The sequence below is a fragment of the Solanum tuberosum genome, unplaced genomic scaffold, assembly GCF_000226075.1.
Source record: "Solanum tuberosum cultivar DM 1-3 516 R44 unplaced genomic scaffold, SolTub_3.0 scf00259, whole genome shotgun sequence".
Classification (NCBI taxonomy): Eukaryota; Viridiplantae; Streptophyta; class Magnoliopsida; order Solanales; family Solanaceae; genus Solanum; species Solanum tuberosum.
Genome location: NW_006239180.1, coordinates 862062 through 888951, shown reverse-complemented (window position 1 = coordinate 888951; position 26890 = coordinate 862062). Strand labels below are relative to the sequence as shown.

Here is a 26890-nt window from a genome sequence, read left to right as displayed (position 1 = left end):
TGGCCCGATCCACTTGGACTTAAGCTTGCCAGGAAACAATCACAGTCTTGAGTTGAATAAAAGCACCAGATCACCCACAACAAGTTGGTAGGGGAACATACCTATGGGAGTCTTGAATGCGGTGCGATAGGCACATAGAGCATCATCAAGCTTTCTTGACCAGTCCGTTCTATGGGCATTCACAGTCTTTGCAATGATTTACTTTATCTCTCTGTTTAACAGTTCAATTTGCCCACTAGATTGCAGATGGTAAGGAGTAGCTACATTGTGATGAACTCCATATTTTTCGAGCAACGCCTTGAACAACTTATTTCAAAAGTGGGAACCTCCATCGCTGATAATCGCCCTAGGTGTACCAAATCCGGAGAAGATACTATTTTTTCAGATATGCGGTGACACTCTTACCCTTATTGTTTGAAAGCACAATTGTTTCAACCCATTTCGATACATAATCAACTGCAACAAAAATATACTTCATCCCATGGGAACTCACAAATGGACCCATGAAGTCAAGTCCCCAAACATCAAACAACTCAATCACCAATATCAGATTCATTGGTAGCTCTTGCCTCTTTGAAATTCCTCCTTCCCTTTGGCAACGATCACAAGACTTGGCGAAGCATTTTGGTGGATGGTAGGCCAATAATACCCACACTGTAGGATTTTATGAGCAATCCGAATACCACTATGATGCCCACCAACATGCAATGAATTACACACCTCTAGTATACTCATCATCTCGACCTTGGGCACACGTCAACGAATAATCCCATCCGCACAAATACGAACAAGTAAGGCTCATCCAAAAAGGAGTTCTTCACATCATGCATAAATTTTTTCCTTCGGTGAAATGACAAATCTGATGGAACGAGATCACTTAGTAAGTAGTTAGCAAATTCTGTGAACCAAGGAATAAGATCATAATAAGCAGCCAAAACTTGTTCGTCTGGGAATGCATCTTTAATTTCAGCCCCATCTCCTAGCTTGAGCATAACTTCCTCCTCTAATCTGGACAAATGATCGACAAGTTGATTTTTTGTCCCCATTCTGTCTTTCACCTCAAAATCAAATTCTTGCAAAAATAATACCCATCTGATCAACCTCGGTTTTGCATAAGTTTTGTCCATCAGATACCTTAATGCAGAATGGTCAGTATGCACTATGACCTTAGTACCAAGAAAGTAGGATCGAAATTTCTCGAATGCAAAAACCACAGCAAGTAGTTCATGTTCAGTCACCGTATAGTTCTTTTGAGCCACATTCAGCGCTTTGCTGGCATAGTAAATCGGTGGAAGAATATTTTCTCGCCTTTGTACCAATATCACACCAAGCGCCACTCCACTCGCATCACACATCATTTGAAACGGTTGCCCCCAATCCAGTGAAATAATGATAGGTACAGAAACTGGCTTTACTTTGAACTCTCCAAATGCTCTCAGACAAGCATCATCAAAATCAAACTTACACTCCTTTTCGAGCAGTTTGCACAATGGGTGTGCAATTTTAGAGAAATTCTTGATAAACCTCCGATAGAAACCTGCATGCCCAAGAAAACTTCTAACACCTTTTACAGAGATAGGTGGTGGAAGCTTTTCTATTACCTCAACTTTATCTCTGTCAACATCAATACCCTTCTCAGAAATCCGATGACCCAGAACTATCCCCTCTTTCACCATGATGTGGAAGTTTTCTCAATTGAGCCAAGATTGCACTCTTCGCACTGTTTCAATACCTCAGTCAAATGCATCAGACAACCATCAAATGAGTCACCTACCACAGAGAAATCATCCATAAATACCTCAAAAGTGTACTCCACCATATCTGAAAATATCGACATCATGCAATGCTGGAATGTCGCTCGAGCATTACACAACCCAAATGGCATCCTTTTGAAGGCGAAAGTCACATAAGGACAAGTGAAGATGGTCTTCTCTTGGTCTTCCGGAGCTATGGAGATCTTATTGTTGCCCGAATACCCATCAAGAAAGCAATACCGACCCTTACCAGCAAGGCGATCCAACATCTGATCCATGAACGATATCGGGAAATGGTCCTTTTCTGTCCAAGCATTCAATTTGTTGTAGTCCATGCATACTCTCCATCCGGTCAGTGGCCTCATCGGAACAAGCTTGGTTTTCACATTAGGGACCACAATAATCCCACCTTTCTTAGGTACACATTTAACAGGACAAACCCAACTATTATCTGCAATGGGGTATATGACTCCAGCATCCAACCATTTGATGATTTCCTTTTTCAGTACCTCTTGCATAGAAGATTTTACTCTCCTTTGATGCTCGATACTAGGCTTTCCGTCCGGCATGAGTTGGATTTTATGAGAACAGATTCCAGGAGGAATCCCACTAATGTCCGTAATAGTCCATCCAATAGCCCGTTTGAACCTCTTTAACACATACACCAGTGTCTCTACTTGTACCTCAGTCAAATCGGCCGCAACGATTACTGGTAAAGTACCATCTCTTCCCAAGAATACATACCTCAAATGTGATGGTAGAGCCTTAAACTCTAATTTTGGAGCTTGATCCACAAACGGTTTTGCAAGTGGAGAGTTGCGATTCTTCATATCTAACTCCAATTTCTTGGGTTTGGAACGGAATTCAAACCTATCACTTGTGGCAACTAATTCATCATAGTCTTCAATACCATCACCCTCAAAATTCATCATTACCACTACCATTTCATCAACACCCTACCTCTCTTCAATAGACACATCAGAACCTCACTCCATATTATGATTCACGATTGAAACTGACTTGAGATCGCTTTCCTGCTTCATTGACCTACAGATGTTGAAAGTTACCTATTCATTATTCAATCAGAACTTCATCTACCCTCTCTCCATGTCGACCAAGGTGCACCCAGTAGCAAAGAATAGTCTCCCTAGGACGATGGGAACCTCAAAATCTATCTCACAATCAAGTATCACAAAATCCACCGGAAAAATGAACGACTCCACTTTTATGAGGACATCTTGGAGAATACCAATGGGCTTCTTCACAGTTCTATCGGCCATGAGTAGTCGCATCGCAGTCGCTTTTGGAGTCCCTAAACCCAATTTCTTGTAGATAGACAATGGCATTAGATTAATGCTTGCCTGAAATCACACAACGCCTTCGAAAAATGCAACAACCCAATGGTACAAGGAATAGTGAAAGCACCAGGATCCTCTTTCTTCTGCACAAGTGACCTCGTAGCAATAACACTGCAATGATGTAACCTCTCATCATTCTCAAAATTGACGGCCCTCTTCTTAGTCACCAAATCTTTCATAAACTTTGCATACCCAGGCATTTGATCCAAAGCTTCTATCAACGGAACATTGATGGAAAGCTGTTTCAACATAGTAATGAACCTGCGGTATTTTCCTTTTTCGGTCTTCTTCACCAATCTCTGTGGGAATGGCGGTTGAGGTCTAGTCATGGGAACAACTTCTTGGGTCACCTCTGCTTCCTTCTCTATAGCATTCTTAGACTCTCCAGTAACCTCAGTCTCTTCATCATCTCTTTCTGCCACAATTTCAACCTCAGACGGTATAGGGGGATCAATGGTATGTTTACCTTCACGAGTAATGACTGCCATACAATGTCCATCATTCTTCGGATTCTGGATGGTGTTGCTAGAAAGTGTACCAGGCTGACGTGAGTTTACTATAGTGGACAACTAATTAAACTGCTGCTCAAGTTTCTTTATAGACACTATATAGTCATCAACTTTATGACCGATTCCAGACAAGTCATTCTGCATCTCTTTCACATTCTCATTAGTCCCATCAAACCTCTTCATCATCTTCTGCATCATATCCTCAATCCATGACATACTACCCCCAGCTTCTCTATTGCCAGAATCCTAATTTGCAGGTGGAACATAAGGCCTAACCCTCTCATTTTTGTTGCCATAATTGTTCCAGTTGTAGTTATTGTTGAGATTGTAGTTACCATCCCGAACATAGTTACCCTCTCGATTGTAGTTACCATAGTTCCGACCTTAGTTTCCTTTCCCTTGGCACTAATTATCCGAGTTGGAACCTTGGGACATGGTTTGGAAATCTCCCGTCTGATCATTTACCAAATAAGCATCCTCCTCATAGTTGTATTCCTCAGCTGGTGGTGGTGGAGTTCTAGTTAAGTAATTTACCGCATTCACCTTTTCTGCACCTCCGCTCACATGTTTCAACACCAGCCCAAGTTCTGTCTTCATCCGAGACATCTCCTCATGAATGTCATCGGCAGATTGACTAGGTGCAGTTTAAACTGCAAAAGTGCTTCTTCCAGTGTCTGACTTTCTAGTGCTCCATGCTTTATTATTTCGAGAAATCTTCCTAATTTCTCAGTGATCTCCTCAAAAGTGCACTTACCATATGATCCTCCAGCAATAGTATCCAGCACAACATTATGATACGCTCAAATTACACCTCCCTAAAGAAGCAATAAGTGATCATTATACAAAGTAAAAGAACCCAACTTGTAGGTTGGGGTCGATCCTATGAGGAAAATGGTTTAGACTTTACTTTAACCAACAATTATATTCAATTAGTCAAATTACTTCCAGAAACAAGTAATAAAAGGGGGGGGGTTTGGTAGAACAAATTGTAAGAATTCAATAAATAATTAGTAATCAAAAGTCAGTTTTTGTTGTTATCAAGATTTGTGAAATAACTAGGGTATCTGTGTTCCCCACAAGCTCATAACGCAGTAATCCTAGTAATAGCAATCCTTTTTTAGTGTACTACATGCAAAGTGATAAGTTAGGTATCTCTAAATCCTTGGTCCGACATCTAGAGAATTTCACCCGGCACCTTGGTCTGGCTACATTTGTGTACTTTACTAACCCTTACCTTTACCTCATATTAGATATCATAATCGATGTTTGGCTTAGTTATTACTTCGCACCAATCGACACTAGCCTATTAGATAGTATCACACTAAATGTATGTTGATAATTCTTTTCTTGTTGATTACCTCCTTGATCCGGCAAGTAGCAACAAGGCAGGTTCTATCGTTCGCAACCGCTAAAAAGACTTCTAAATGAAAGAATTATCAATGCATGCACCACACTATTCAAGAATTTCTTATTTACTATTCATACTTTGTTAATAGCTCATGGTTCCCACAACCCTAGTTGTGGAGTTTCGTTACCCATAATCATATGACTACAATTCATTGTTTTAGATGAAAGAATTATAAACTTACGTAACAAGAGTAGTAAACCCAGAAATTCAACTTAAATTGCAACTCCAAAATCTTCAAAACGATCTAAGGAAATTAATAATTGATAAAGTTGCAAGTTAATCTCCCAAGTCAAGAACTAGAATAGAATAATAATGTCTAACCCTAAAAAACGAGGTTTACATGCCCTATTTATAGAAAACAAGTCCTAAATTAAAAGGGAAACAAAAATAAGGAAAGTCTGTCACAAGCACGCGTCTTCATTCCACGAGACTTATTCACGGACCGTCAATAGATCTACGATCCGTGAATCCCTTCCGTCAGCCAAGACTCAGAAAATATTTCAGCTTCCAAAAATCAGCTTCTCTGAAGCAAATGACGGAACTGCAGTACGGACCGTAGATCGATCTACGGTCCGTCAATCCCCTTTCGTAGCTCCACACTTGGAATCTTCAAAAAACATGTACTGGAACCCTCACAGTATCAATCTACGGATCAACAGTACGGTCCGTAGATCAATCTACGGACCGTCAATGGGCACTGTGGTTCCACACATGGTCAGATTTCCCTGATTTGCCTTTCATGCCTTGGTTGCTGATCTACAACTACCATCTACGGAGCGTCAATGGACCTACGGTCCGTAGATGCCCTCCGTAGATGCCCTTTTCTGCATTTCTATCAGCTGTCTCTTTCATTTCGCGGCTGAACATCTTTCCTGCAAAATATGATAAAAACACATGAAAACTAATACAAAAAGGCCCTAGACATACACAACTTGTAAGTGAAATGTATTAGAAATACCGTAAACTCACGGTATATCACATTACCATTTTCATCCTGACCCCTGTAGAAGTAATCCTTCAGTGACTCATCATCAATGCGGTGATTTGGAACACTTTTATGAATGCAGTGAACCTATCCCACGAACTGCTCACAGACTCTCCAGGTAGTGCCACGAAATTGTTCAGTTTGTCTTTGTGGTTCAACTTCTTGGACAACGGTAAAACTTTACCATGAACACCTTAAGCAATTGGTCCCATGTATGAATTGAGTTATACGAAAGCTCAGAAAAACACCCTGCAACATCACTGGTCAATGATAGAGGGAAGACTCTAAAACCTATGACGTTCATATCCAACTCTGGTAGTCCCAGACAACTCTTGCAGACACTCCTCAACTTGACCATATGCCCATGCGTATTAGACTGGTGGTCACCACAAATGTATGCCCTGGAGGTAAATGAGGGAGAACAATAGGTCCTTCTGATTCAACTGTATTGAAGTTGACCCTGTAATTATCACGCAACCTCGGTTCTAGCGGATTCTGTACCCTTAAAGCATCTCCAAGTAGATTACCACCATGATCCTGAGCGTGCACATTAACAACCTCAGGAGGCTGCAATTCAACTCCATCAGCTAGATTCTCTCCAATTGGATTGACTTACACCCCTTGATTATTCAGTTTTATCAAAGTTTTTCTCAACTCTAGATTGTAGGGGGTCAATGGTTCACCTTGACTCCGTGTACTTGGCATACACTAGAGTAGAAACCTATAGAAAATAGAAATAAAAGAAAACAAAAAATTAGGAAATAATTGACTAAAGTTAAATAATGTAGTTAAACTTAATCTAAAAGCCTTATTCCCCGGCAGCGGCGCCAAAATTTGATATGCTCAAAATACACCTCTATTAAAGAAGTATAAGCGGTCGTCGTGAAATAAAGAACCTAACTTGTAGGTTGGGGTCGATCCCACAAGGAATATGGTGTGTATACTTTACTAACGCTTACCTTTACCTCAGATTAGACATCACATCAATGTATGACTTAGTTTACACCCTCGTACCAATTGATATTAGACTATTATATAGTATCCCACTAAATCTCTTGTTGATAATTATTTTCTCATTAATTACCTCCTTGGTCCGGCAAGTAGCAACAAGGTGAGTTCTAACGCGTGCACTCGTTAGAAAGACTTCTAAGCAAAAGAATTACCAATACATACATCAACAATATTCAAGAATTACTTAGTTATTATTCATACGTTGTTCATTGCTCATGGTTCCCACAACCCTAGTTATGGATTCAGCTACTCATGCTTGAAAGAACATAATTCATGTTTTGATAATAAGAATTCATGAACTTACGTTTAGAGAAGATGAAACCCAAAATCTCTAATTGAATTTTAAAGCGAAAATCTTATAAACCGAAATACGGAAATCAAATTGCCAAAGTTTGCAAGTCAATTCCCAAAGAACATACCAAGAACCAAAAGTAAACAATAATGTCTAACCCCCAAAAATGAGGTTTACATACCCTATTTATAGAAAAACATGTCCTAAATAAAAAGGAAACAAAATAAAGAAATAAACTTCTGGAACGCGGCATCAATCGACGACTAGATCTATGGTCCGTAGGTCCCATTCTGTTGGTCAACATTTAGAACTTTTCAGTAGAGACTGGAACCTTCACTCTCAGATAATCAACGACGGACGTGCAGGATGGACTGTGGGTCGATCAACGGTCTGTGGGTCCTCTTTTGTGGTTCCACACTTATAACTTTTCATCAGGTACGGGAACTTCAACTCTCTGAAATCATCGACGGATGTGCAAGACGGCCCGTGGACCTATGGGCCGTTAGTCGCTTTGTAGTTCCACACTTGGTCAGAATTCCCTGATGATCCATCCACACCTGCCCAACGATGGACCGTCACAGGACCTACGGTCCGTAGGTCACTCTATTGCTGTCTACTTCTGCAGAATTTTAGCTGTTATCTCACTCAACCACGTCCAAGTCTATGTCCTACAAACATACACATAAAACATTATTTCTAATACAAAATGGCCCTAAACACACACAACTCTTAAGTGAAATGTATCAAAAACACCGTAAACTCACGGTATGTGAGTTTCTAGCAAGAAATGAGATTACTTTTTTCACATGGTTAGTAGCCTTCCAATCTGTTTAACACAAGGTAATCTACAATAAAAGGTACCAACTTATACAATAGGAGTTGCATGTACGAAGAAGATTAGGTAGGAAACAACCCACTGTCTTTTCACTTTTAGAAACTATTGTTTTATCGAAATACTGATAATCATATGAAGTTATAGCTTGAAACTAACTGAAGTTTCTATGAAATATATATTATGCATGGATTACTGAAACAAGTCTACTAGGTAAGGAAATGTGCTTTTTAATATACAACTTCTCTGCTGATTTAAAGTTCTCTCATACTTCATTATTGAATTGTTTCCTAGTAACGACAATCTTCAATTGGACATTTTCAAAGAAAATTTGAGTCTTATTGGGGGATATAACACTGCACGCGCTGCTACTAGGAACAACATAGTAATTAGATTTTGAGTTTTATTAGCGAAGTTATAATGGTACCATTTACTTAGCTAAAATCGGATTGTATGGATTTAGATTTCCATATTAATTTCAGGGCATATATCATGCTGCATTTAAATTTAGAGGACTTGGGGCATATATCAATTTCCATGATAGTGATGATTACCATTCTCTAAACTCTAAAGCGATGTGTGAGATAAACAACTATTGAGTCATTTAAGTATGAAATTTTTTTTCTCACTTAAAAAACTGAATTTGAATCATTATTATTGTCTTGTGATTGGTATGTAGATGTCGAGCATATCAAAGGAAGAGTCTGTGCACATATTTGATGTATTAATGTCAGAGCACTTATGCATGTCATGTATTATCTTTTGTTTTAGTTTTTATTTCAGCTTTGAAACTTGCTTCGAAGGGTATTGCTAATGAAATATGGCTCTCATTCCATGGAATAGTAACTTCACAGTTGAGTAGAATTAGTTCTCTGATAAACAAAAGCTTATATACTTGCTCAGAATTTTTTTTATAGTTTTATTCTAAAATGAAGCTTATAAGTTATCTGAGAAGCTGTATAATGAAGAAAATAATAGAAAATTAGAGAACTGAAGCCAAATTGATTATCAAAAACACTGTAAAATATAAATGTTGGGCCTGTGCGGTTGAAGTCGACTTATTGAAAGAATTTCCCAAATGGAACAATGTTGGAGTTAAGAAGACATCTTGTGGAGAAATCATGTTAACATGGATAAAAATTTGATACGATTACATGCTTAAGTATTGCAAATATTGCAAACTTCAAGGTAGAGACATGATTTTCATCGAGGTTGTTCAAAAAGATAAGTAAGCACACTAATAGTATTCACAAATAAGTGGATCGGGGTGGGTCAAATATAAACGGGTGAGATTCAATATAAGCAACTAAATAAAATTCAACTCTACCTCAATACAAACAATAAAATCGAGGAAATATGTGTTTGATATAATATTAAAAGGAGTACGAGAGTATGCATTTTAAAAAATATTAATTATGGTCTTGTCTCCATCATTGTTATATGTATATGTTACTAGAATACGTACTCGCGTGATGCACAAATAATTTTAAATTTTTTAAAATTATTTTTTATTGTGATATCTTGTCCGAGTACATTAAATCGTATTACCTTACAAAATTTCAACTATCGTATTGTTCCTCATTAATGAAATGTAATCCCCTTCCCCCCCCCCCACCCTCTTCTCTCCCTACCCCACCCACCTCATAACTAATTCTATGTGAATAGACACAACAAATTAATTTTCTGTTTCAAATTTTATTATTATTTTTATTATTATATTATTCACTATTTAAAATTATAAAATTGTTAGTATTTATTTTTATTAGCTTATCATTTAGATTTGTATAATTATTAAATAGTTTTATGATTAATATAAAACATATACGTTTATTCTGTTTACTCGTGATTTTTTAATTTTTATTTTATTATTCACATCTCTCTAATTTAAAATTTTATGGACAATATTATGTATATTATCTAACTATTTCATTGCATTCTACAAATTATTCAAAATATTCTCCCCACCCCTCTACCCCTTCATTTTTTAACTATATTTTTATTACTTTTCGATAATCTAATTTGAATGAACTTTTTATGTTACACATCATAAGCAGTTGAGTGTTTTTTTTAAATATATAGAATGCTTAGTTAAATTTCCTACTTAAATTCTATATTTTAATGTGTCGGTATATATTGAGATTTTAGTTATATGATATATATATTTTAAGTCTTTTCTTGTTATACTTGAAAAAATCTTTTCTCATCTAAAATTATGTCCTTCAACTTTTCTTACATTATAATTTATAATTTGTTTCCTAGTTTTGTCCTAAATTAATAGTTATTGCATTATTCATAAATTAGTTTCCTTAGATTAATATGTAAGGTTTTAATTTCTTGTCAGTTTATCTAATATTTTTATGGTGCGTAAGATATTAATAGAGATATCAGTTAGTTATATCTACTTACATTTTATAATGGAAAATTTTTGTACAACATGAAATTAAAATTGATAAAATTCACTAATAAAGTTAGTGATCAATAACTAAAAAAAAGAAGAAGTAAGCTTAACATTATAAATCATTGTAGAAGTATATGTAAGAGAGACTAAGGAGGTAGAACTCCATTATAATTCAAATTTTATTTAAATTTGACTTCAAATATCATTTCAATTATTATTTTTTAAAAAGACTTTTTGTCACTCATACTTATCCTTGATTTTTTAAAATAATAATAATATTTTTCATAAGTTATATATTTGAACGAAGAGAAATATTTGAAATTAATAAGATAGTTGGATTTCCCCCCTACGTTCTTTGTTTTTCTCATTTATCTTCATTTCTTTTTTCTTTCTTTCTTTTGTTTGTTTGTTATTTTTTTTCTATTATTATCAGCCATAAAACTATATAAAAATTTGTATGTATTTCGATTCGGATTTATTCCTTGAATTCGGATGTTAACAAGATAGATTGAAGATGACTGCGCGGACTACCGCCAGTCTTCTGAGATCCTGAAAGTTTGTATCAGAGCCTAGAAATTTTCATGGTAAGTATAAGATTGATGTGAGGTATACGACATAGATATGTTCTTTTCTTCATGGATCTTGGAGAAATGAGTACTAAAAGTACTAGATTGGAAGAGGTAGATATACCTCAAAACCTTGGTTTGTTAAACAAATGGACTATTCCAAAAATTGATATAAAAACCATTTATGATAATGGTTGGTATGATAAAATTTCTCATAAGTAGTTGATTAAATCTGCTGAACAATCTCTGGATTTAAATTCGTCTGAACAGACTATTTGTTTGTTAAACAAAAGAGATATTGAGTTATATAAACTTCAGTATAATTTCTTGCATATTGGCATGGTTCAAATTGCTTTTAAGCCTTTGACCCTTAGATGGTTACCTGAGACATTTTTAGTTGACTTGCATGATGCTAGAAATTTAAATTTTAGACAATCTTTGATGGGTTCGATTGAATCTACTGTGGCATATGGTCCAGTTTATTTTAATACTCAGCCGAACTTGCAGTTATCTTTAACTGATGATAATATTCTTGATGCGTTAACTTTAAATGTTAAAATGCATGGTTATAATCATGCACCTGGATTTGAATTAATTTGCTTGTCTTATAGAATTTATTTCAAATTGCTTTCTACGTTAAATCCAAGATGTAAGTTATATGATACATATGATCAAACTATTTTAGTATAAACTAATTTTGCTAGATCTAAGGTCACTACTAGACGACCTATAAAATGGGAAGAAATTAATTTTCCAACTACTTGGACTTTGGATTCAGTAATTGCTCCAAATCAGATGACGGATACAGTCACTAATTCTGAGTATTGCCATATTACTCAGAATCCCGATGGTAGAATTATGTATGCAGTTTAATGACATTCCTTATAGTAGACGTTCATTCTCTTCTGATAGGAGATTGCCTGCTATCCATCATATTTCCCCCATTGATCCCGTGTATGGCTCGGCTCCTAACTGTGCTGCTTCTTTACATACCCTACCTTCGAGTATATCTGTGGATCAAAATGATAGACTTGTTAATAAAATAAAATTTAATCCTCGTTTAAATATTGTTCATGCAAATGATATTGCTTCTGATATTTTTGATAATGACATTCCTTCTAAGTCCGAATGGATTTTGATCTTAACAATATTTGATGATTGATTTACACCAAATAAATTTTAGCCCAGGTTCTCTGGCAAGAAAGAACATTCAGAATGAGTTTTAAAGTGATAAATGGAACCAGTTTAAAACTTGGTTTTTTGACACTTATAGTGCCGATGATTTGAATAATATTTCTCAAGAGTTTTTATGAAACTTGTGCTTTACATAATCAAATTATGTATTTTGTACCTTGGTTTATAACCACTTATTTACCTTTATTCATCAACGTTCTTGAGCGATCTTATAAATATGGAACTGGTAATATTATCAAGGTTGTTTACCCACCTCAGTCATCATTTGTTTTACCTAACAATACTGGTATTACTTTTACTGCCTTTCAAAAATTTGTTGAAGAGGATGTTGCGGCAGTTAGCATTAATGAAATTAATAATTTGATTTCTCAAAATAATTATTTAGGACTTTATGTAAAAGTTCTGGTGAACATATTGGTTCTCTTGATAAAAAACTAGATGAATTAACTGCTTTGATAATTGAAATAAAAAATGATGTAAAGACTTCTAATAAAGCTTCTACCTCAAAAACAAAGGCAGAAGTAGATTTAACTATGGCTACCCCTATGCAGAGACCATCTGAGATTTCAGATTTCAAATTCAAATTGATTTATGATTTTGAAGAACTTCTTGATGAAAAGTTTTCTGAATTTAGTGCCAAACCCATAGATCTGTCTAAAAGTTTTGCTAATGAAATGGAAAATACTTTTGATTTTAAAAATCACATGTCTTTGGAGTTTAATAAACTACGTGTTTATCCTAAGAAGAATAGTGATAATACTACTAAATTTGCTCATAAACCTAGTATGCAAACTTATTATAATTCTAGACCAACTCCTGAAGATGTGCTTATAGAGGAACAATACTGGAATCAGACTAATACCTCATATAATGGGTCTGAAATTTATGACTGGAATATTGATGGCTTGACTAATAGACAGTTAACTATCATTGTTCATAGGATGCTTATGTATGCAACTATCTGTAGAAGTGTTAAAAATTCAGATAGGAATATTTGCAAAATGATAATTCCAAGCTTTACTGGCCAACTTCGAGGCTGGTGGCATAATTATGTGAGCACCGAGGCTAAAGCGGCGGTAATTAATGCTACTTCTAATATTGAAGGTGTTGATAACTTAGGAATGGCTCTAGTAAAAAATAGAGAAGACATGGTTTATACCTTAGTCCTAACCATTTTAGATCATTTCAATAGTAGATTTACCAATCAGTATGAGACTGTTCGTACCCTATAAAATGGTCAACGATGTAGAACCTTGGGAGAATTTAGATGGTATAAAGATACTTTTATGAGTAGGGTGATGAAACTACCCAAAAACAGTTATGAACATTGGAAAGCTGAGTTTATAGATGGCCTTCTCCCATTATTTGCCGAGCGAGTTCGGAAGATTCTAAGGAACACCGTTGGAGAAATCCCTTATAGGGATTATACTTATGGAAAGCTAATAGGAGTTTGCACTCAAGAAAGGATAAATTTGTGCAATGAATTAAAGTTATCCAGACATCTTAAGATAGATAAGCTCAAAGAAAGATCTCAGGTAGGAGACTTTTGTACACAGTTTGGTTTACCTAGTACTTCGGCTGATAGCAAGAAAACAAAACATAGAGATTCTAGAGGCTCCAATCACGATGAACCTTACAGAAAAAAGAAGGTCTAAGCATAGACACAGATCTAAGGAAGTGCGAGATGATAGAAAAGACTCTCGTAAGTCTAATAGATTTAACAAAAATAGGTGTAGGTGGGAGCTCGCCAAGATTAAGTGTTATAAATGTGGAAACTTTAGTCACATAGCACCCAATTGCAAGCTTGAAAAGCTAAAAACCTTTGAACTTGATGAAGAGGTTCATGATAAGATTTATAGTTTCTTATACACCTCAGGTTCAGAATCTGATTATGCTTCTGATTCTGGTTCAGAGCAAGAAATTGAGTTGTCTGAATTATATGATAATAATCAGCATAATGATAATCAACATGCTAATACTTGTAATACTTGTCAAGGTGATACTTGTTTATGTGGAAATGATGAGTTCTTTTATAAACTACAATCTCAATTTGAAGATTTGAATATCAACACTATTACTTCTGATAATGTGATAGAACTCTTGGAACAAGTTACTGATAATAATCTTCGTGAAAAAATTATTCAATTAGCTGTTAATAACAATGCTAGTTCTTCAAAAAAATTCAAAAAAAAGAATGATTTTGAATATGAATATTCTGCTCCTTATTCTTTGTCTGAAATTAATAACAGATTTAATAAACAAACTATTTCTACAAGAAATTCTTCTTTTGATGATTTAAAAGAAGAAATTGAGAATTTAAAAAATGAGATGAAATCTATTAAACAAAATCAAAGGATTTGTGGTTATCGTCATACTAAGATTGAAACTATTAATAATAAAAGGAAAAATATTGCTGAAAAAAATACTCTTGCAAAACCTTATAATCTGGATCCTAGAGAACGTATGTCTTTAGGAATGATGCAAATTGTTATTGCTCATAAATGGTATGTTAAATGCACCATATTAATTCATAATCATTTTCCATAACTAATGTTGCTATGATTGATAGTGGAGCCGATGTAAGCTGTATCCAAGAAGGTCTTGTACCTACTAAGTATTTTGAAAAAACTACTAATATGGTTAAATCAGCTTCAGTACATGCTTTAGATATAAAGTATAAATTGCCTAATACTCAAATTTTCCAAAATAATGTTTACATTCCGCATTTCTTTTTCTTGGTTAAAAATCAGTTATACCCTCCAATTATACTTGGAACACCTTTTATAAATGCTATTTATCCGTTTACAAGCATAAATGCTAAAGGATTTTCGGCTACTGATGAAGACCAGAATATTAGTTATACTTTTATCACTGACCCGATTTCTCGTGTTATTAATGCTTTAATTGATATGAAGCAAAAGTATGTTGATTCTCTACAACTTAAATGGTTTAGTATGAATATATTTGATAATTTGAAATCCACCAAAGTACAAGAAAAATTAAATTGATTTCTCAGCAAATTTCCATTGATATTTGTTATGATCATCGTAGTTCTTTTTGAAATCGGAAAAAGAATATTGCTACTCTTCCATATGAAGACAATTTCACCGAAGATGATATTCCTACTAAATCGCATCCTTGTCAGATGAACGCCGAATTGGTAGAATTCTGCAAAAAGGAAATTGATAACCTGTTACAAAAGGGTTTGATAAAACATTCGAAATCACCTTGGTGTTGCACTGCATTTTATCTTAAAAATTCTCCTTAAAGAGTACGAGGTGTCCTAGGTTGGAAATTACATAGCTCTCTCTACTCTCTCTCTATTATAAATCTCTCTCAGTTTGTAAAGTATTCAGTCTACCGGAGTTTAGCTGGAAGTAAATAAATTGTGGATAGTTCTCTCACAGGCCCTGGTGTTGGCCATAGTTACAAGGTACTTTAATTCTTCCTTATTTTATCCTTTATCTTTCTCCGATCTAGAGCCGTGATTAGGTCCGGTTAAAAGATTCATATCTATGTCAGATATCTAACTTCACTTTTATAGCTACCATGAAAGATCTAGACTTTATCTAAATATAAATAAATTTATATATGGTTTCTTGACTTGGTTCCGAAATGGTGGTATAGTCAGATTTGATGCAATACGTTATTGGCTTTGTCTTAGTGACTCCGTCTAGCCAACCGTGGTCCGAAGCCTGTTAAAGAGTTGAAAAAGGGCGCTCTATACCCGGTTAGAACTGCTAGACACATAAGCTCAATAACAATACGTATTTGAATCTTGAGAGACATTTCGCTCGGGTAAAAAGGACTAGATCCTTCCATACAACCATAAAAATGTATAAAAATTTGTATGTTTTTTTATTCGGATTTATTCCTTGAATTCGGATGTTAACAAGCTAGATTGAAGATGATCGCGTGGACTACCGCCCGTCTTCTGAGATCCTGAAAGTTATGGTGATGGACATCTTCAGTATTCATAATATCAAAGATATCATCGATTTTGACGATTATTATCGTAATTACTATGATTTATTTTATGAGGTATTCGAATAAAACAAAATGTTTTGTCTGCAGAATGGACCCTCTTTGGGTAACCAAGGCTAGAGGAGGGTGAAGTTATACCAGAGGAAAGGGAAGATCATCCCTAGGATCATCAGGATTGTCCTCCTCATCTAGCTCTCCAATTATACAAAGAAGGGGGATGAGTTTGATAAATCTGAAGTCCTCTCAAAAGAAGGCTTCTTCTTCAATACATCTGGAAAATATTCCAGAAAATAGTCCATTATATGCACAGCTACAGGCGTATTTATCGCAAAAGAAAAGTGATACCTTTGCATCCATAGCAAAATAAGATGTTGATGACATTAAATCTATTAAACAAAATCAAATGATTTGGTTAACGGAAATGGTATTTCTTTTGGAAAATTCAGGCATTCAGCGAAAGGAAGAACCCTGGAAGATATTCTAGCGGTATTTGGTTAACGGATTATATTTCTCGGGTGAGTCATACATAGCTCGATCTTATTATGAGACAATTCTGATAAGCACCGGTAGTGCTGAATTTCAGCACTTTTCAGGAAATAACACCAACGAGAATGTTTATAACTTCCCTAAAATGATAATCAAACAGATTATATCTGTTAAAGACTGGGGTATCTCCAAAATTAAGGAAAGGCAAATCAACCTAAATAAAATCTCTATGAATTTTACATATTGGGACAATATTAATGCTTTTAATGAAGTCCTCATCTACAATAATGAGAGACATAAGCATACTTGGTTTATAAAAATTTGTGTGAAGATATTCGCATAACCAATCCCAAATTAGTTTCTAAACTAGTGGTCATACCACGGTCCGACAATTAAAGTTTTACCAGATCCATTTCTTAAGTTATTCAAAGAATGGGTTAAAGTTTCGCCAGATCTTAACGCATTATATCACACAGATCATATCTATTACATTGAAAAAGTCGAACAAATATACTTTTTCGTTGAATTCTCTATTCCTTGGATTCATAAATGGACTCCAAAAGTGGGTTTTACCGGGGAGAAAATTCCACATTTATATAGGACCTTCTATAATAATTTCTGGGATAAACTGATGAAAAGAGATCCCAAAACCAAGCCCTATATGGACAAGAATTATTGGATCTTATTGAAAAAAGGATCCAAAAATATTGTATTACCCCTCAGAAAAGGATAATTCAAGATAGCTCGGTGAGGCATATTGCCCGAAAAATCTCTAGTCAAGATGGGGATAAAGAAGAAATGATTAATAATTATCTCGACGAAGTCAGGAGAAATCTACTTCTCAATATGAGAAATCAGACACATCCATGAGGAGTGAAAAAAAGTGATGATATCGCCACAGAAGATATTCAGAAGGCTCAAGCATGTGAGTCAAACAAACTTATCTCAGAAGATACTTTGCGAAAAGCGAAAGATTTTCTCCGCGCAATAAAGTAAAAGGACAAAATGTAAAGTTTATCTCTACAACAGAAATCATTATCAACATTAAATACAATGTTGACCAACAAAAGATAAACTATTATTGTACATAGGGACCCATTTATAAGGGACCCACATTTACTATTCATAGATTCTTTTTCTTTCTATAAATAATTATAATTTTAGTTATTTAACTAGGTTGGAAATTACATAGCTCTCTCTACTTTCTCTCTGTACTGTAAATCTCTCTCAGTTTGTAAAGTATTCAGTCTACCGGAGTTCAGCCGGAAGTAAATAATTGAGGATAGTTCTCTCATAGGCCCTGGTATTGGCCATAGTTACAGGGTACTTTAATTCTTCCTTCTTTTATCCTTTATATTTCTCCGATCTAGAGTCGTGACTATGTCCGACTAAAAGATTCATATCTATGTCGGATATCTAACTTCACTTTTATAGCTACCATAAAAGATCTAGACTTTATCTAAATATAAATAAATTTATATATGGTTTCTTGACTTGGTTCTGAGATGGTGGTACAGTCAGATTTGATGCAATACGTTATTGGCTTTGTCTTAGTCACTCCGTCTAGCCAGTCGTGGTCCAAATCCCGTTAATGAGTTGAAAAAGGGTGCTCTATACCCGGTTAGAACTGCTAGACACATTGGCTCAATAACAATACGTATTTGAATCTTAACAAACCCTTTGCTCGGGTAAAAAGAACTACCGGAGTTCAGCCGGAAGTAAATAAATTGTGGATAGTTCTCTCATAAGCCCTGGTGTTGGCCATAGTTACAAGGTACTTTAATTCTTCTTTCTTTTATCCTTTATCTTTCTCCGATCTAAAGCCATGACTATGTCCGACTAAAAGATTCATATCTATGTCGGATATCTAACTTCACATTTATAGATACCATGAAAGATCTAGACTTTATCTAAATATAAATAAATTTATCTATGGTTTCTTGACTTGGTTCCAAGATGGTGGTATAGTCAGATTTGATGCAATACGTTATTGGCTTTGTCTTAGTGACTCCGTCTAGCCATCCAAGCTCCAAAGCCCGTTAATGTGTTGAAAAAGGGCTCTCTATACCCGGTTAGAACTGCTAGACACATGGGCTCAATAACAATACGTATTTGAATCTCGACAAACCCCTTGTTCGGGTAAAAAGGACTAGATCCTTCCATACAACCATAAAACTATATAATTTTTTTTATGTATTTCAATTCGGATTTATTCCTTGAATTCGGATGTTAACAAGGTAGATTGAAGATGACCGCGCGGACTACCGTCCGCCTTCTGAGATCCGGAAAGTTGGTTGTTTAAGTAGGTTGGAAATTTAATTTCTTCTCAATTTATAGGTCGTCTAGTAGTGACCTTAGATCTAGTAAAATTAGTTTCTACTAAAATAGTTTGATCAGATGTATCATATAGCTTACATCTTGGGTTCAACGTAGAAAGCAATTAGAAATAAATTCTATAAGACAAGCAAATTAATTCAGATCTAGGCGCATAATTATAACTATGCGTTTTAACATTTAAAGTTAAAGCATCAAGTATATTATCATCAGTTAAAGATAACTGCAAGTTCGGCTGAGTATTAAAATAAACTAGACCATATGCCACAGTAGATTCAATCGAAACCATCAAAGATTGTCTAAAATTTAAATTTCTAGCATCACGCAAGTCAACTAAATATGTCTAAGGTAACCATCTCAGGGTCAAAGGCTTAAAAGCAATTTTAACCTTGCCAATATGCAAGAAATTATACTGAAGTTTATATAACTCAATAACTCTTTCGTTTAACAAACGAATAGTCTGTTCAGAAGAATTTAAAGCCAAAGATTGTTCAATAGTTTTAATCAACTCTTTATGAGAAATTTTATCAAACCAACTATAATTATAAATGGTTTTGATATCAATTTTTGGAATAGTCCATTTGTTTAACAAATCAAGGTTTTGACGTATATCTACCTCTTCCAATCTAGTACTTTTAGTACTCATTTCTCCATGATCGACGAAGAAAAGAGCATATCTATGCCATATACTTCACATCAATCTTATACTTACCATGAAAGTTCCTAGGCTCTGATACCAACTTTCAGGCTCTCAGAAGACGAGCGATAGTCCCCGCGGTCATCTTCAATTTAGCTTGTTAACATCCGAATTCAAGGAATAAATCCGAATCGAAATACATACAAATTTTTATATAGATTTATGGCATTATGGAAGGATCTAGTCCTTTTTACCTGAGGATCTCAGAAGACGGGCGGTAGTTCGCGCAGTCATATTCAATCTAACTTGTTAAAATCCGAATTCAAGGAGTAAATTTGAATCAAAATACATACAAATTTTTATATAGTTTTATGGATGTATGGATAGATCTAGTCCTTTTTACCCGAACAAAGAGTCTGTCAAGATTCAAATACGTATTGTTATTGAGCCCATGTGTCTAGCAGTTCTAACCGGGTATAGAGCGCCCTTTTTCAACTCATTAATGGGATTTGGACCACGGCTGGCTAGACGAAGTCACTAAGACAAAGTCAATAACGTTTTGCATCAAATCGGACTGTACCACCATCTCGGAACCAAGTTAAGTAATCATATATAAATTTATTTATATTTAGATAAAGAATAGATCTTTCATGGTAGCTATAAAAGTGAAGTTAGATATCCGGCATAGATATGAATCTTTTAGCCGGACATAGTCACGGCTCTAGATCATAGAAACATAAAGGATAAAAGAAGGATGAATTAAAGTACCTTGTAACTATGACTAACACCAGGGCGTATGAGAGAACTATCCCCAATTTATTTTCTTCCGGATGAACTCCGGTAGAATGAATACTTTACAAACTGAGAGAGATTTACAGTAAAAAGAGCTATGAAATTTCCAACCAACTTAAACAACTAAAACTAAACTTATTTATTTAATGAAAAAGAATCTACGAATATTAAGTGTGGGTTCCTTATCAATTGTCCCTGTGTATAGTAACAATTTATCAATTGTTGGTCAACAGTGTATTTACTGTTGATAAAGACTTCTAATGTAGAGATAAACTTTACATTTTGTTCCTTTTTCTTTACTCCGCAGAGAAAATCTGCCACTTTTTGCAGAGTATCTTCTGAGATAAGTTTGTTTGACTCACATAGTTGAGCCTCTTGAATATCTTCTTTGGCGATATAATCACTTGTTTCACTCCTCATGGATGTGTCTGATTTCTCGTATTGAGTTCTGTTGAGAAGTAGATTTCTCCTGACTTTGTCGAGATAATTATTAATCATTTCTTCTTTATCCCCATCCTGAATAGAGATTTTTCGGACAATATGCCTCACTGAGCTATCTTGAATTATCCCTTTCTAAAGGGTAATACAATATTTTTCGATCCTTGTTTCAATAAGATCCAATAATTCTTGTCCATATAGGGAGTTGGTTTTGGGATCTCTTTTCATCAGTTTATCCCAAAAATTATTATAGAAGGTCCTATATAAACAAGGAATTTGCTCCTCGGTAAAACCCACTTCTGGAGTCCATTTATGAATCCAAGGAATAGAGAATTCAACAAAAAGATATATTTTTTCGATTTTTTCAATGTAATAGATATGATCTATGTGATATAATGCATTAAGATCTGGCGAAACTTTAACCAATTCTTTGTGTAACTTAAGAAATGGATTCGGTAAAATTATATTTTAATCGTCGAACTGTGGTGTGACCACCAGTTTAGAAACCAATTTGGGAATGGTTCTGCGAATATCTTCGCACAAATTTTTATAAACCAAGTATGCTTATGTCTCTCATTATTGTAAATGAGGACTTTATTAAAAGCATGAATATAGTCCCAATATGTAAAATTCATAAAGACTTTAATTAGGCTGATCTGCCTTTCCTTCATTGTGGAGATACCCCAGTCTTCAACAGATATAATTTGTTTGATTATCATTTTAGAGAAGTTATAAACATTCTCGCTGGTGTTATATCTTGAAAAGTGCTGAAATTTAGCACTACCGGGGCTTATTATAATTGTCTCATAATAAGATCGAGTTCTGTATGACTCACCTAGGAAATATAATCCATTAACCAAATATCGCTGGAATATCTTCCAGGGTTCTTCCTTTTGTTGAATGCCTGAATTTTCCAAAAGAAATATCATTTCTTTCTTGGATATTTTTTCATATGATTTAATATCATCAACATCTTCTTTTGCTATGGATGCAAAGGCATCACTTTGCTTTTGCGATAAATACACCTGTAGCTGTGCATATAATGGACTATTTTCTGGAATATCTTCCAGATGTATTAAAGAAAAAGCCTCCTTTTGAGAGGACTTCAGATTTATAAAACTCATCCCCCCTCTTTGTATAATTGGAGAGCTAGATGAGGAGGACGATCTTAATGATCCTGGGGATGATCTTCCCCTTCCTCTGGCCTTGGTTACCCAAGGAGGGTCCATTCTGCAGACAAAATATTTTGTTTTATTCGAATACCTCATAATATAAATCATAGTAATTACGATACTAATCATCAAAATCGATGATTTGTTCGATATTATGAATAGAGAAGTTGTCCATCACCATATGATCTATAATTTTCCACAGGATAATTTCCTATACGTCTCGATTGAGAGGAATAACTTTCAGTATAGTGACTAAAGTTTTATTAGTAAAGAAGGGAGACAGAAAACTCATTGTGAAGATAGATATTCTCTAGATAAGAAATCTAGAAGAGAATTATCACTTCTCTTTTTATAATGAATTTTAAAATCAAAAGGAGCTAACTGGGTCTACCACCTAGCAAAAATCAATTTTGATGAATCATGTTTGAAATCTTTATCAAACATATATTTCACAGATTGTGCATCGGATTTTATTAAACACTTTTGATTATACAAATCATCTTGAAATTTTAATACGCATTTAAAAATGGTCAACATTTCGTGAGCCACCGTAGCATATTTATTTTGGGAATCGCTCCATTTTCCAGAATGAAATCTAATAAAGTATTCAATTTTGTCATGGGGATTGATTTGTTTCAATATTCTACCATAACCAATATTCGACGCATCTGTCTCAATAATCTTTTGCCAAGCAGGGTTAGCAAGAGTTAAACAAGGTAAAGATTGAACCTGAATTTTAATATTCTTTACCAAAGTGGTGTGACTATCAGTCCAAGGTGATTTATGATCCTTTTTTAGCCTGTCATATAAGGGAGCCAAATCACAAGATAATTTTTTATAAAAGGGAGATATATAATTCAGACTTCCCAAAAATCGTTGCAATTCAGTTCGATCTATAATAACATCAGGAAATTTTGAGGCAAAGTCTATTACTCTTTCTATTGGAGTCACTTTTCCTTGAAAAATATGATGTCCTAGAAATCGAACATCTGTTTGAAATAAACTCATTTTTGGTTTAGAGATTACCAAACCAATTTGGATAACTAGTTTTTTGAAAATGTCTAAATGCTTAATATGCATTTCAAGAGTCTTTGAGTAAACCAAAATATCATCCATATAAACAATGACGAAATCCAAATAGGGGTTAAATGTCACGCCCCAAACTCGAGGGGTGCAACTGGCTCCTAATGCCAAAACTCTGGCCCGAGCCGACCCTGCTGAACCATTTGCTAATAGTGCATGGCAGCCGCACACAATCAAGAAAACAAACAAGTATATCTCGGCTTAAAACTAAGCCCTCGGCTGGCAAGGCCCCTGTCAACTGATCTATAAAAGAAACAGCTACTCGCAGGAGATCATATAAATAGATAGCCAACTAGCACAGAATTCCTGATTGGGCCGTCGAGGCCACCATGATATCTATACCAAAACTAAAAGGAGGTATATATCAGTATAATACATCAAACAGCTCACAAGCTTCAGCAAACCAACAACATAGGACAATATGACCATAACGTAGCTATACACCCAACACACTAGTTTGCAAGCCTTTAAGAGTAGTAAATATTAGCGGGACAGGTCCCCAACCTACCCATAAAGATATATACAACAAAAGGTAACAAACCTCCCAACTCTGGTAACTCTGGAGGAAAGGGGCTAGCCAACTGGAAAAAAGTCAATCCTACTGCTGAGGAGCTCTACTCGGTCATCTATCGGGACCTGCATGCATGAATGCAGCACCCCCAAGGCAACGGGGCGTCAGTACAAAATAATGTACAGAGTATGAAAGGCAATAGACTATGAGGAAGTATCCTGATATACTGGAATAATCTGATAAATAAATCAAGGATAAGATAAGTGTACTGACCTGCTCTTAAATCTAAACTTATCAATAATAATAAAACAACAACCTACCCAAGGCCCCATAAGCTCGGTAGTTACAAACAACACACAAGACCACCTACTCAGGGCCCCATAAGCCTGGAAGGTGCCAATCAGCCTATATACCCCTATCAGTAGTCCCCTAGCCCCGTAGGCAGTCACATATCACTCTTAGGCATTAATGTAGCCCCTTAGGTAGCACATACCTCTCTTAGGCATCAACATAGCTTATAGACAACTCATAGCCCTCTTATGCAACAACATGGCCCTAGATACAGCCTGAATATACTATTAATCATGTCCATGAATACTGTTGGGGCATTAGTTAATCCAAAAGACATTACCAAGAACTCAAAGTGTCCATAGCTAGTTCTAAAACTTGTCTTTGTAACGTCTTTCTCCCGAACTTGTATCTGGTGTTACCCTGATCTAAAATCAATCTTTGAGAAACACTAAGCACCTTGTAACTGATCAAACAAGTCATCTATCCTCGGAAGGAGATACTTATTCTTTATAGTTGCCTTATTAAGCTGTCGGTAATCGATACATATTCTTAGTGAGCCATATTTCTTCCTTACGAACAACACTGGTGCACCGCATGGTGAAGCACTAGGCCTAATAAAGCCTTTATGAAGCACGTCTTTCAGCTGATCCTTCAACTCCTTTAGCTCAGCAGGAGCCATTCTATAAGGCGGGATAGATATGGGTTGTGTACTTCATAGCATATCGATAGAAAAATCAATTTCCCATTTTGGAGGGATACTAGGGAGATCGTCTGGAAATACATCTAGAAACTCATTAACTACCGGAATAGACTGAAGAGTCGGTGGTTCTACATCTATATCATGAATGTGAACAAGATGATAAATACAACCATTGGTAATCATCCTCCTCGTCTTAAGATAGGAAATAAACCTACCTTTCGGCATTGGTGTATCTTATTTCCATTCCCGAACTGCCTCTCCTGGAAAGTTGAATCTAACAATGTTTGTCCGACACTCAACATTAGCATAACAAGACGCTAACGATTCCATACCCATAATAACATCAAAATTGACTATCTCTAACTCTACGAAATATACAGATGTCTAACGGTCGATAATTTCTACCGTGCAACCTTGATAGACTCTCCTGGCAACAATAGATCACCAACTGGTGTAGATACAATAAATGGTCAATCTAATGACTCTGCTACTATACATAACTTCCCTACAATAAATGGAGTAACATAAGACAGAGTAGATCCAGGATCTATCAAAGAATAAACACAATGGAAGCAAACAATCAATGCACCTGTCACAACATCTGGTGATGACTCTGAGTCCTGTCGGTCGGTTAATGAATACGTACGGTTCTGTCCACTACCAGAACTAGATGCTCCCTCTCTGCCTCCGCCTCTACCTCTACGTGCTGAAGTCTGGGGTCCATGCCCTATAGACTGTGCTGATGAGGAGGAACCTACTGCTGACCTGGTCGACTGACCTATACCACCTTGAACTATGGTAGGGCTATTTCTCCACTCATGCCCCTCCAGTCCACATGAATAACAACCTGCGGAACCCTGTCTACACCTCCCAAAATGCATCCTACCGCAAGTAGTGCAACGCGGAGGGGCTGTCCTAGCCTGGCCTGAACTCTTCTGCTGCTGCGAGCCTGATGCTCGTGAACCCTCACCTGGGCTTGACTGTTCCTGATGATCAAATCTACTACCCTGGAACTGCTGTGGTGGAGGTCTAGGTGGCCTAATAGAATATCGGGGTCTGGCACCACCCTGAAAATCTCCCTGCGAACCAGCGGGCCTAGCCCTGTTCTGTCTGTCTCTCTCGACCCTCTCATTGAGATACTGGAAATGTCAGCGATCCTCTATGCCTTGTGCAAATGCCTTAATTCACGAGATATCCATATTATCAATCAGTGCAGCGGTAGAACAAACATCAGTATAGTGTGAGTCGAGCCCTCCCACAAATCTACGCACCCTATCATGCATCGTATCAACAAGTGTTTGTGCATATGTAGCCAATGAATCAAATCTCAGCCCGTACTCTCGGACACTCATGCTGCCCTATCGGAGGTTCAGAAATTGGTCCACCCGGCCATCCCTAATCTCTCGAGGCAAATAGTGATCTATGAAAGATTCTGTAAAGCTATCCCAAGTGGGTAGGGATGCATCTTTTCCCCTAGATCTCCCCCAACTCTTGTACCACAATACTGCAACATCGCGCAATCGAAATGCTGCTAACTCAACTGACTCAGTCTCTGAGGAATGCATGACTCTAAAGATCCTATCAAGCTGATCAATAAAGTGTTGAGGGTCTTCTCTATGATATGTCCCTGTAAACTGTGGAGGATTCAAGGTAAGAAATTCATGAACGCTCGAACTTCCGGGCCCTTTAGAAGGTCCGGCAACATCTGGCGCAACTGGTTGGCACTGTGCAGTTAATAACTGTGCTAACATACATACTGCACTCCTGAAATCCTGATCAGATGGAATATAAGGAACTAGATGTGGTACTGTTGGTGGAGCCGGAAGTCCTGTAGCTGTCGAAGGCTCCTGAGGCGGTGGAGAAGCTATAGAGCGTTGAGAAGATGTCTCCCCCTGGGTCTCACAATCGGATACCTCCACCTGTGGTACCTTGCCGGTACCCTTGCCTGCAGTTGAATCTTGCCCCTGGCTAGTTGTGGTCTGTCTAGTGTCAGTCATCTCTATCTGCATACAAGTATCAATTATAAGCCAGAAACCTCAACCCTTAAGACACCGCTCTATAGCACGAGGTGAGCAAAAGAAGGATAGTCATTCTAACATGCCCGGTAGCTTCTTGCTTATCGAATGTGGTGCACAACACATTTATAAACAAGACT

At 36.1% G+C, this 26890-nt stretch overlaps 1 pseudogene; it reads right to left on the bottom strand.

The window, feature by feature from the left end:
* Positions 1-734: 734 nt before the first annotated feature.
* LOC107062685 (uncharacterized) overlaps positions 735-26890 on the bottom strand; it is a 127815-nt pseudogene continuing 101659 nt past the window's right edge.